We start from the raw sequence: 13,875 nt of genomic DNA, 5'->3' as shown, positions 1-13,875 counted from the left end.
TCATGCCATGTTACCTACATTAAACATTTTGATATATAGATTACAAAAGGGAATTTTTTTTTCTAAATATTTCTCAAAGATGCCAGTTGTCTCAATTTCACTAAAAAAAGTTTTTTTTCTAAGAGTTATAAGGAATCATTGGTACTTTTCTATTCCTTGGAAATTTGTGTGTGTGTATGCATATCTGTGTGTGTGTAATAGCTTAGATTTTCTTATTCTAAGTTACTGTGTGGTAAAGAGAAGAAAAATCTTAAATTTAAATTATGTTAGCCTTCTAACCCATTTTAATTATTTTTGAAACTTCACAGTTGCAAGTTGAGATTTATTAAATGTATACTAAACACAAGGAGATAAGTAGGCTAGAGTTCTTCCTTATAATGTGTTTGTTTATTGTTGATCTTTTACATCTTCTTATGGACTGCTAAGCTTACAGCAGTAAGATCATTTAACATAGTACTGTTGCCATTCTCTCCTTTCCAATACTACACTGTTAATGACAGAGAAAGCATTGTATGATGAAAAATTGTAGCCACAATGACTGCCTGCATGATGCTTGATGATGAGATCCCTATATATTTTGGGGACTTCGCGCAATTGCACAAGTGTTGAATTGATCACAGAGAATATCTGTAGCATTAATATATAGATGATGGCTGTATGTTCAAGATAAATATTTGAACATCAAGACCAACCCATTTCCCCAGTATAATTAATCATAAAGATTAGCCTGTTGAATAACTTACGAGTCCTGGGCCTAAAAACCCTAGTGATGCTATATGTTGTGATCTAAAGTTATAGGATTCCCTAGTGCACTGATAGGACACATGAGATAATGTAAGGCATTGTTGGTTCTCAATCTAATTTCTGCTGGTTTTCTCTCTTCATGGTTTGGTGATAGCTTAGTGTTTCTTGAATGTGGTATCAAGTGAATTAGCTTTCATATGCATTTCTTACACACTTAAGCCACTTTTAGTTATTCATTTATCATTATTCACTTACTTTGCAAATCTTTGCACACCGCATTACTTACTGTGTCTTTAGTATGAAATATGGAAAACAAAATAAGGCACATTCACTGTTCTTGAAGAATTTTAAATATATTTTTGAACACAAGTACACATACCTTAAAAATTAAATAAATGTAAAAGGTATTTGCTAAGTAATTAAAACTACATTTAATTATTTCCGTAAGAGAGCAACAACTAAATAAACCACTCTTGGTTGACATTCTTACAGAATGATTCCTGGAGATAGTGGGGATATATTTGAGATATGGTCAAAAGCTGTCAGTGTGGCGCCTGGCTGGCTCAGTGGGTTAAGGTCTCTGCCTTCAGCTCAGGTCATGATCCCAGGGTCCTGGGATTGAGCCCCGCATCGGGGCTCTCTGCTCAGCAGGGAACCTGCTTCTCTTCCTCTCTGCCTGCCTGTCTGCCTACTTGTGATCTCTGTCTGTTCAAATAAATAAATAAAATCTTTAAAAAAAAAACGCTATCAGTGAGATAAAGGAAATGGGAGGGCAGGTTTGTGGGCATGAACGGAAGAATATGAAAAATATCACAAGAATAGAAGAGAGTAGGTTTTGGTGGAAAATGAGTGAATAAGCAGGCTAGAAGGCAGGTTCCCATTATGGGGCAAAAGACATGATTGTCCAAGTGATTTGCAACAGGAATTTCAAAAGCCTGAGAAACTTATATATGATGCTTCCATTGTTTCCTTCTACCCTTTCATATAAACTTCCATATAAAATGTATATTTCTTTATATACTATATAAATATATGTAAATGTGTAACATTTACATATATTTATATTTAATTCTAGCATTATATTTATATAAAATTCTAGCATTATATAAAATTCCAGCTGTGAATCTTTTCTTGAAAGGTTCTGTTTAAAGATTTAAAAATGTTAAATTTCATTGAGTTGCTTTTTCTTTTTTTTTTTTTTTGTATTTTTCACTTTGCCTGGAGTTCTATACTGCCGTGGGCTACAATATCATTACATATTATAAGCTTAGTGTTATGTACGAGTAGTATTTGGACAAGTATTCTTCAAGAAAAACTTGTATGCTTCTACAGTAAATATTATTAGACATTTGGAAACCATAGAGTCCTCACCATTAAATGTGAGTACTTCTTGAGAATATATATATATATATATATTTTTTAGATTTAAAAATATTTTTTATTTCACAATTGGAAAATCCATGAAGACTTTCTTTCATAGGGACTTCTGATTTAGTGTAACCTAAAGAGAATATTTTTTTACTTAAATACGTTTAACCTATTGTATGTCATCCAGATAACTACCTAGATACATTGACAATTATAATCAAAAATTTTAAATTAAAATCTAGTAGTTTCCTATCTTCCGTGATAAGAGAGTAACCTGATTGCCTTTGTTCCTTGTGGGTCAGCTTAAAAACTGACATATCACTAATGGTGTCCACCTACTACCTCCTTGCTGTGTATTTTGGTTAGTTATTTCATGTTGTACCTGACCACAAAATCCTTGAACACATGACAATATCCTACCATCTTTTACCTCTATCATTTAATAGACTGTAAAACATATTGGAAATGCATAACATATGAAGTTAAATTCGATCAAATCAAATTGAATTGCAAAAGTTCCCATAGCTTCATGATTTAATCACATATCCAAATGTCGCTGTTACTTTTATATTTTAAATTTTTGTAATTAAAATCTCACTTAGATGTTAGTATATTGGCTTATTTATAAAATGGAATAAAAATGCAAATGAAAAATTATTTAAAAGAACACACAAATGAAATTAAATATCCAATAAAAATAATTTCTTTTGATAAAGGAGATTTCTTTCCTCCATAAAAATCATTGGGGATAAAAAGTAAATAGTTCACATTACTTTGCTTTTTTTTTAAAGATTTTATTTATTTACTTGGATGAGGGAGGGGCATAGGGAGAAGCAGACTCCCCACTGAACAGGAAACCCCAACTCAAGTTTCAGTCCCAGGACCCTGAGATCAGGACCTGAGCTGGAGGCAGAGACTTAACCAACTGAGCCACCCGGGCGCCCCCTTACTCTCCTCTTATAAACACCAGATGACATAATGGAGAGTACTTCAAAGTACTTTAAAATGTCTTCTTTCTACATATAAAGAAATTGCAAAGATATCCATGTGAAGAGAATGGGATAGAACCTTCAGTCTCATACTTGAGGACTTTTTATTTCAGTATCACTCAGCAGATGAGATACTGGATTTTATTTCAGCATAAACAAAATACCTGTCTATACATCTGGTAGTGGAAGGCTGCAGTCAAAAGAACATCATGTCTGCGGTGATTTGGAAATACAAAGAAACACCCCTAAGACTTAGGAAATTGAAAACCTGAATTGCATTATCACATTGAGTAAGACAGGAACAGTTGCAGTGTAAAAACATTTTTATAGTTGGTGGAAGATGATCAATTTTAAAATTTGACCTCTTGAGCTATGCTTTATGATTGACCAAGGTTTAATGTTAATTTTTGTTTTAAATACTATAAAGAGGATCCTTTAAAGCATATGTAAGAGGAGATGAACCTTTACTCCCACTGATCCCCCCAAAGAAAAAGCTCGTTTTGTTGTTGGATTTCTTTGTTGGACAGATACTTTAGAGACTGTAGATATCATGTTCCTAATCATAGTTTTGCCTGTTAATTTTAGTATATTTTGATGATATTCCCTGCAACTGTTATTACCATGGTGTTTAACAAATGGTGATTCTCTGCTTCCATCATTTCTTCTACATTAATTGGAATTACACTGTATAAAAGAGCTTTCTCTTTTCCTCCATTAATTAGGTAATTACATATTTATATCAGCACATAATCATGAATATGTGGGGTTTTTAAAAATAATTTCACATACAATAAAATTTATACTTTAAAGTGTATAATTAATCAGTTTTAATTACATTCACAAAGTCATGCAACCATCATCACTACTTAATTTCATAACAATTTCATCAGGCCAAAAGGAAACTCCTTGTCTTTTTTTTTTTTTAAGATTTTATTTATTTATTTGACAGACAAATTACAAGTAGGCAGAGAGGCAGGCAGAGAGAGAGGGGGAAGCAGGCTCCCTGCTGAGCAGAAAGCCTGATGCAGGGCTCCATCCCAGGACCCTGAGATCATGACCTGAGCCAAAGGCAGGGGCTTTAACCCCCTGAGCCACCCAGGCACCTAAACTCCTTGTCTTTTAGCAAAAACTCCCTGTCGTCCCCGGCCACTGGCTCATGGCAACCACTAATTTATTTTAAGCCTAAGAATTTGCCTATTCTGAACTTTACCTCTGTACTCCTACTTTTTCCATGACAATATACACACAAACGTGCATGCACATATATGTTCACACTGTTTTTCCTTTAAGATTTTTTTTTTTTTTTGGCATTCCTCTACTGCAAATAATACTGTTCCCATCTAGATGATCTTCCGAATCAAAGTTTTCTTCAAAACCAACTTCTTCCTTAAAAGCTTTCCCTCTGACCATTTGAAATATGATTACATTTTCCAATAGTAAATATTCTCACCCTTGTGAATATCAGCAAGTATGCGGTAACACATGAGAAAGTCTTGGATAGCAATATAATAATATACCCATGTCCATATCTATAGGGTTTTTGCATATAATTGTCTCTGTGGTGCTTTGATTTGTCTGACAAGTAAGAGAAAAAAATAGATTGCTGTGGGACATTTTAGGTAAGGAGAATAACATGACAAATTCTGCATTTCAATACAGGGGTGATTTGTTTCCTATTCATGATGTTTTGCATTCTTTTAAAATGGAGCTATTATTTTTTGCAAATGAGATAGCTGCAGCCACCTGTATTTGAAATCCAGTCCCCTTGTTTACTAAAATATGTGCTGTAATAGTGCAAATTATATTTCTAGAATTGGAAAATTCAGTCCCTTAAGAGTGAACATTATTTTTAAAAAGAGTAGAGATAGCTAAACCATCACTTTAAAAATATTGCTCTATATTTTGAAACTTGGAATAAGTAGCCAGTAATCCTAGTAAGCTTTTTAATTATCTGTTGCCTTATTTTATAATTTCATACTAGCAACAAAGTCTTTTCTTTTCTAATTATTTTTAGCTATAGAACAAATTCACAGCTAGTGTTTTGAAATGTTGAGCCAGATGTTTAAAAATATTTTGTTCTTAAAATATTTACCAGTTAACAATTATAAAAGGCATCCAGATAGAATACGCTAACACTGAAAACCTTGTTGATAAAAAAAAAAAATGATTTCTATTCACACATATAGGATGTGTGACTACGGACAGACTTCTTCACAGTTTGTTTTTTACATGTGATTCAATCAGAAGAGCCAGAATCAACTACTTGGAGACATATTTGGAATGTAAATTTCTCTCTTGTCCAGCACACTGTGTGGTGGAAATCTATAGTTTTGAGTAAACAACAGTAATTTAGAATAAGAAGGGAGCCACACCCACTGAGGGGCAGAGTTTGGGCATCATTCAGAGACCCCAGCGGGGCCCTCCACCATTGATAAGGAGCAGCAAGGGTGAGTGGTCCAGCAGTAGGACTACTTTGTGTAGGCCTTCAAAGTGTGGACAGAAAGCTTAAACATGTAGTGGAAATGGTTCATTCAGTGTGCCACTTTAGTTGATAAGTTTACCATCTGTGTTATGTAGTTTTAGTTTCTGATCTGAACAAATGGAAAACCAGAACAAACACAATAACCCTTGGAAGCAAAGCATCTCCTGTAATCACATGACTTCATCTCATTATCAAGCAAGAATTTTCTTTTCTATCTGATTTGTCAGTAAGTAGTAAGTTGGCTTTGTTCCTTGTTTTACTCCTTGCTTCACTGTGTCTGCAAGAAGCTTTTCCTTCGGGGTGCCTGGGTGGCTCAGTGGGTTAAGCCGCTGCCTTCGGCTCAGGTCATGATCTCGGGGTCCTGGGATCGAGTCCCGAATCGGGCTCTCTGCTCAGCAGGGAGCCTGCTTCCTCCTCTCTCTCTCTCTCTCTGCCTGCCTCTCTGCCTACTTGTGATCTGTCTGTCAAATAAATAAATAAAGTCTTAAAAAAAAAAAAAAAGAAGCTTTACCTTCTCTCTGGTTTGAAAGATGATTGAACCTGTCAAGGTGTTTCTCATCTTGAATTGGACACAACAACTCCCATCCATGCGTAATTTCCCCTGCTGCCTTCAGGAAAGCAGCAACACTATGAAATACCTTTCCCAATACCAAGAAATACTTAATTTTTGAATTTATTAAAGGGAATTAAAGGGCTATGTCTTTGCCTTTATGTTTATTTATGTCTAAGGTAGGACTTCAGACTAATTCTTTTTTAAAATTTTTATTTATTTATTAAAAATATTTTATTTATTTGAGAGAAAGATAGTGAGAGAGAGCATGAGCAAGGAGAAGGTCAGAGAGAGAAGCAGATTCCCCGTGGAGCTGGGACCCCAATGCAGGACTCGATTCCAGGACTCCAGGATCATGACCTGAGCCCAAGGCAGTCAGTCGTCCAACCAACTGAGCCACCCAGGCGTCCCCAGACTGATTTTTTACAATAAAGGTTGTCAATACTGTTTGGGACAAGTTTTTTTTTGTTTGTTTGTTTACTTGTTTGTTTGTTTGTTTTATTTGTTTGGGACAAGTTTTAATCAGCTACTCTTTGCAAACTTCTAGTTAAAGTAATCTGAACTCTCTGCCACCCTTACGAGGTTAAGAATACAATGTTAGACTTGTTATCTACTCTTTCTTTGTCTTGCACTTGCTGCTCCAAAACACAAGTTTGTAAGGTGTTTGAGAAAACAGTTTGGTTTTGTATTTAAAGAAGGGGAGAGTGGGGCAAAACAAATGCCTGGATTAAGTTTAGACCCTTGAAACAACCATGAAGAGGAAGAAGAATCAAATCAAGTAGCCTACAAGGTTTCAGCTGCATATACCATACTTTTCCAGTGAGGAATCCAAAACAATGAAATATCAGTGCTTGATTTTGTTTTCAATCTTTAATACAAATGTTTGTCACACTGATCTTATTTAATAGTTAGATTTATCTCAGAATAAATGGTATAGGTCCTCGCTAATTAGTTGAAAGATTGTCTTTGACGTTACTCTTATAAGCCTTAGGATTGTAAAAAAAAAAAAAAAAAAAAAAAAAAAAAAAGTATAAGAATTTTCTTATTTGATGCAAACTCATACATTATGTAGATTTTCCAATTTCATGTTTTCACTGGTAGTAAATGCTATGAAGAAAGAATAGGCTGCTAATAATTGTGGGCCGGTGTTTGGTGGTTTAGAAAGGATGATGGTTTTACATTTCTCCACATAATCCTAGATGAAGAGTCTTACGTCTTTACTATTTACAACAAGGAAAAATACTAGCATCAGTTTCCAATGAGGCCAATATTTTAGGGCTTTTGAATGACAAATATAATAGCCTAGTTTCAATTATACTCAGATTCTGTGCCGTTTCTAGAACCATGAGAAATCATGTGCCGCTGACAAATTCTAGTTCTCTGTATACCTCATGATTGTGTTTTCTCTTGTGGAGAGATGATTTTTATATGCATATGAAAGCTTATTTTAGAAAAGGATTTTTACCCACACAAGGATAAAGAAGAGAAGTGCAGCCACAAAAGAAAAGAAATGAAGCATATTCCACATCTTAACATAAATGCTGATGTAAAAATGATATATTCACATTTCTAATGACAGATTCACCCATTAATAGGTTGGAACAAGTATTAGCTGATCGTGTAGTACTTCTCTTTGGTGTCTTGATGAAGGTTGACATTTTTGACATTAAGGGTTAATTAGTTGCCACTCAGAATGAGGTCACAAATGGCTAATTGCACCTTCAGCTAGGTAATTACTGTCATGTATCAAATTCTCATTCCATGTAATTATACAGGAATCAGGTGCTCTGACTGCTCACCTAGGGATACGTTTGCCTTCCAAGTCCTCTCTGTGGGAATTCCAAAGTTTTACATAGAAGGTGAATTCACTTGCAATTTGACCTGATGACTAATTTGATATGCAGAAGATTCCATGCCACCCTTTAAAATCGTGGTCCTAAGGATGTCATCTAGTTACACTTTAATGTTTCTGGCTTCTCTGATTCTGTAATTTTGCTGCTGTCAGCTCCAATATTCCTGCTCACAAGTTAGATATTCATTAAATTCATCTGGGCTATTCCAAACCTTCATCTTCTTTCCCCAAAATAACTGCTGAAGCTTAGCTTATCATCAACATTTACACAAAATGGCTGGATGCATCTTAAATAAAGAACCAGAGGCAGGGTGCAGGTATATGAAATGAAGATTTCTCCTGCAGTGATTCCGTATGCCATGGGACTGGCCAGTTTCTTGATCTTGCATCATTGCTCAGATGAAAATGAATAGCTCAGGCATTTTATGAGGAGGAGGACATAACGCTTTAAATTTATGCCCCTCTTCACATCATCAGAATACACTCCTGGGGTAGACTGGAGAACACACTTTCCTGGTCCTCAAAGGACATGGTATAAGTGATTAATTTAGCAGTTTCTGTATTCTCTAATCTGATGCAGCAGTCAATATTAATAGTTAGAAACATTAGGTTCTGCACTAATAGGCGTTACTCCCTCATTAACCAGACCATTTAAATATCTCACAGGGCAATTGAAACTTGAAGTTTATAGTTAGGCCTATTGGCACCCTTTCTCCTTGGCCTGAAGAGGAAAAGATGTCTTGATTCAGTTACAGCATGCATGTAATTTCAGTGTGTCATATAAAAGTTTAATTTAAATTTCATAACTAGAGTTCTCAAATTTGTGATGGAGGTAGTCACACCTTGTGCATGGGAGAGTCAAGCATTACTTGTAGTTGCTGCATTCACATGATCATTAGAGTACATTTCCTCTGGGTCTAATAATGCTTTCTAAAGCAGTCCTTATGCTAGCAGAACTCTCATGAAAGGTATAGACAGACATAAATGTGTTTCTAGTCTGTGTCCATGGGGAACATAAAATAAAATTATTTCATCTCTTCTCTTTCTATATCGGATATACAATGACTGACACCTGTATGGTTTTGAGTTTATAAAGAGCTTTGAAACATGTTATCCCACCCAATTCTTGCTATAAACTAGGAGCAAGGACTTTTAGAGATAGGACGTACTTTACAAATGGGATATAGAAAGTAGGTACCAAGTTTCTTGTTTCTAAATCCGTACTTTAAAGTTTCTATTTAATGAGAAACTCATCATGTTTAATTAGATATGTTTTGAAATTCCTGTTGGTTTCCATGTGAATTTATTATATTAAAGATACATTAATGGGTTCTCCATTATTTTTAATATGATATCAATGGGAATCATCCTGCATATTAAGGAATCAATTATACATAGAGATCATTTTTAGATTATGTTCTTTTTCTAATCACACAGAAAAATATGTATATTCTCCAGGTAACACTCTAAGACTTAAACTGATACACGCATGGGGAAAAACACCACTGAACTGTGTGTCTTGAGGACAAACACCATGTAATAATATCTAACTTGAAGTGAAATCCCTATCAACTTCTCATTATAGCCAACACCACCACTGAATTCTTAACACATGGGAATGGAAACTTGGAAGTTATTTTTAAGGCTTTCTGAGGTGTACATTTTAGTAGGAGAAATTACATTGAATAAAAAGTTATTCTGTTGATTACTTAACTACAATTCCAATAAGTACTCTGGAGTAGAGATGGATCTAAATGAGAGAACACACAGCAGAGACAGGAGACTGACCTGGTAAATGTTCATGAAGGAAAACCCATCTCGTCTGAAATCCAAAGGACAATTAAGAGAAGGTAGGTTAGGTGAAAGTGGGAGTGAACATACAAGGGAAGGAAACAGCAGATGCAGGAAAGTCTGTCTGAGGATAAAGCATAGCAGAGACTTAAAGTGTAATATGACAGGAGTACAGAGTCTGGGAAAAGGTACTCACAAGTGGAACTCGTAGGTTAGCAGGAACCAGATCCTTTGTATTTTAGAAACAACTTAACCAGTTTCCATAAATTAGGCTTAGCAATTTTTCTTTTTTTTTAAGATTTTTATTTATTTATTTAACAGATAGAGATCACAAGTAGGCAGAGAGGCAGGCAGAGAGAGAGGAGGAAGCAGACTCCCTACGGAGCAGAGAGCCTGATGCGGGGCTCGATTCCAGGACCCTGGTATCATGACCTGAGCTGAAGGCAGAGGCTTTAACCCACTGAGCCACCCAGGCTCCCCTAGGCTTAGCAATTTTGATAAGGATTCCGTTGCATCCATAGCTCATTTGGGGAAGTATTGCTATCTTAATACTGAGTTTTTCTATTGATGAGCATGGGATTTTTCACCATTTGTTCAGGTACTCAATTTTCCCTCAATATTTTGTACCATTCAGTGTATAGGCCTATTAAAACTTCCATCTGCAGATTGTTCTATCCACTTTAAAAGAATCTTTTGTCAAACTGTAAGATATTTAAAGTGCACAATGGGGTAATTCTGTGTATGTATGTGTGGTAAAGAGATTCCTCCCATTAGTTAATGAGCACAAACTTTGCCTCACATATTTACATCTTTCCCCCTTGGTGAAAAATTTAAATTCTACTTTCCTAGCACATGTCAATGACAAAATACAGTGCTGTTAACTATAGTCACCATGTTATATATTAGATCTCGAATCCTGATCATCTCATAACTGAAAGTTTGTGCAAGTTTGTACCCTTTGCCAACCTCTTCCCTTTTCCCCACCCCTCAGTTGCTAACAGTCACTTTTCTACCGTTTCTGAGCGGGTATTTTCTCATTCATCCAATGGTTGGGAGTCACTCCCTTAGTTTCTGAATCCCTGTCAGAGGGTATTGCTCTATGTGTAGCTGTACATTTATAGTGTCTGTGGGAGGAGGAGAGCCCAAGATCCATCCAATATTACTATCATTACTCTTTAAACCTCATACTAGTAAGGTGCCTGAGAGCAGACAGATGATGGAAGACGGACTTTGTACTCTCAGAATGAATCCTACATGGTCATGGAATATAATCCTTTTATGTGTTACATTTGATTTAATAATCTTTGGCTAAGGATATATGTTCTTGAGGGATATTGGTCTGTGTATTTCTTTTTTATTGGTATCTTTGGCTTTGCTCTTAGGGTATTTTAGTTTTCTACCATAACAAATTGCATTAAATTTAGTGGCTTATATAACACCATGTACTATCTCATTTTCATTGGTTAAGGATCCAGTTAGCTGAACCCTCTGTTCAGATCTCCCAAGCTGAAATGAAGATTTCTGTTGGTACTGTGGTCCCCATGTGAGGCTTGAATCTTCTTCCAAATTCTCACATTGTTAGTAGAATTCATTCCCTTCCTATATTGTAATAGTGAACTCCCTGTTTTCTTGCTGACTGTTGGCTGAGGGTCAGTCTCAACATCTAGGCGCTGCCCTTTTCATCTGCAGTTTATAACATAGCAATTTGCTTTCTTCTTTATGGTCAACAGGAGCGGTCTCTTTGAATTATTCTTCCGCAGCCAGCTGGAAAAAACTGCTTTGGGAAGGGTTCATGTGAACAGATCCAGTCCACCTGGATATTCCCAGTATTTTAAGGTCATCTTATTGGGGACTTATATTACATTTTACAAAATACCTCAATAGTAGTACCTAGTTATGGTTTGAAATAATAGAATAGGGAATTTGGGAAGAGGGACCATCTTTACAATTCTGTCCACCATGCAACATGTCTTAGTCCTTCTAGACTCTTAGAATACTATTAGAAGACTGGATTATAAACCCCAAACATTTATTTCTAACAATTCTGGAGGCTGTCAAGTCCTATTGTCTGGACACCAACAGATTTAAACTTCTTCGTTCACAGACAACTGTCCTCTCAGTGTGTCCTCATGTAGCAGAAGTGCCAAAAGAGCTCTCTGGGCTCTATTTTATAAGACCACTAATCCCATTCATGAGGGCTTTACTCTCATGACCTAACTATCTCACAAAAGTACCACTTCAAGATGCCATGCCATACACTGGGGTTTAGGCTTCAAATACAAATTTAGGGCAAATTTTTATCCTTCCTCCTGTACTTTCTAAAAACGTTTATGCAAGATTGGTATCATATCTTCTTAAAATATTTGCTAGAGTTCACTAGTAAAGTCATCTGACCTGGGATTTTCTTTCTAACAAGTTTTAAAATCACCAGTGCTTAACAATAAGTCTATTAATTTTTTAAAAATTTCTTCTTGAGTTAGTTTTAGAAGGTATCTTTCTAAGAAATTATTCATCTATGTTTTCTAATTTTTTGGTGAAATATTTTATATAATATTCCTTTAAAATTTAATTTTTTCAAGATTGCTAGTAGTAGCTTCTCCTTCATTACTGGATTTGGAAATTTCTATCCCTTTAAACTTTTTTTACATTTATCAAGCAAAGATTTTTCTTTTAATCAATTTTGTTGATTTTCTCAAAGAACCAACTTTTTATTTAATTTCTTCCATTTTATATTTTCTTTTTTAAAGTTTTCAAAGATCTGTTTTTTATTTTAAAGAAAGTGTGTGTGAATGAGTGGGGGAAGGGACAGAGGGCGAGGGAGAGAGAATGAATCCAAAGCAGATTCCCTGCTAAGCTCTGAACTTGACCCAAGGTTTGATTTCATGACCCTGAGATCATGACCTGAACCAAAACCAAGAGTTGGTCACTCAACTGACTGAGCCTTCCAGGTGCCCCTCTATTTTCTTGATATAATCTTAATGTTTCTCCCTCCTACTTGCTGTTCATTTAATTTGGTCTTTCTAGTCTAAAATAAAAGCTTAATTATTGATTTGAGACTATATAGGAGTTTAATGCTTAAAATTTGCATTTTAAGTCGTGTTTTACTTACATTCCTTAAGATACATTGTATTTTCTTGATGAAGTCCCAAAAGTTCATTTTTGCTTTTGTTTCCTTTGCCTTTGGAGACATATCTTGAAGTTACTGTGGCTGATATTGAAGAGGTTACTGCTGGGTGCCTGGGTGGCTCAGTGGTTAAGCTGCTGCCTTCGGCTCAGGTCATGGGATTGAGTCCCATGTCGGGCTCTCTGCTCAGCAGGGAGCCTGCTTCCTCCCCTCTCTCTCTCTGCCTGCCTCTCTGCCTACTTGTGATTTCTCTCTGTCAAATAAATCAATAAAATTAAAAAAAAAAAAAAAAAAAGAAGAGGTTACTGCCTATGTTCTCCTCTAGGATTCTGATGGATTCCTGTCTCACATTGAGGTCTTTTATCCATTTCAAGTTTATCTTTATGTACAGCGTAAGAGAATGGTTGAGTTTCATTCTTCTACATATAGCTGTCCAATTTTCCCCGCACCATTTTTTGAAGAGACTGTCTTTTTTCCACTGTATATTTTTTCCTGCTTTGTCGAAGATTATTTGACCATAGACTTGAGAGTCCATATCTGGGCTCTCTACTCTGTTCCACTGGTCTGTGTGTCTGTTTTTATGCCAGTACCATGCTGTCTTGGTGATCACAGCTTTGTAGTAAAGTTTGAAATCAGGTAACGTGATACCCCAGTTTTGTTTTTCTTTTTCAAAATTTCCTTAGCAATTCGGGGTCTCTTCTGATTCCATACAAATTTTAGCATTGTTTGCTCCAGCTCTTTGAAAAATAGCGGTTGAATTTTGATCGGGATGGCATTAAAAGTATAGGCAGTGTAGACATTTTAACAATGTTTATTCTTCTGATCCAAGAGCATGGAATGGTCTTCCATCTTTTGTGTCTTCTTCGATTTCTTTCATGAGTGTTCTGTAGTTCCTCGAGTACAGATCCTTTACCTCTTTGGTTAGGTTTATTTCCAGGGATCTTATGGTTCTTGGTGTTACAGTAAATGCAATCG

Source organism: Mustela putorius, unplaced genomic scaffold (assembly GCF_011764305.1).
Source record: "Mustela putorius furo isolate JIRA1106 unplaced genomic scaffold, ASM1176430v1.1 tig00000179_pilon_pilon_pilon, whole genome shotgun sequence".
Lineage (NCBI taxonomy): Eukaryota > Metazoa > Chordata > Mammalia > Carnivora > Mustelidae > Mustela > Mustela putorius.
This window is presented reverse-complemented; position numbering follows the sequence as displayed.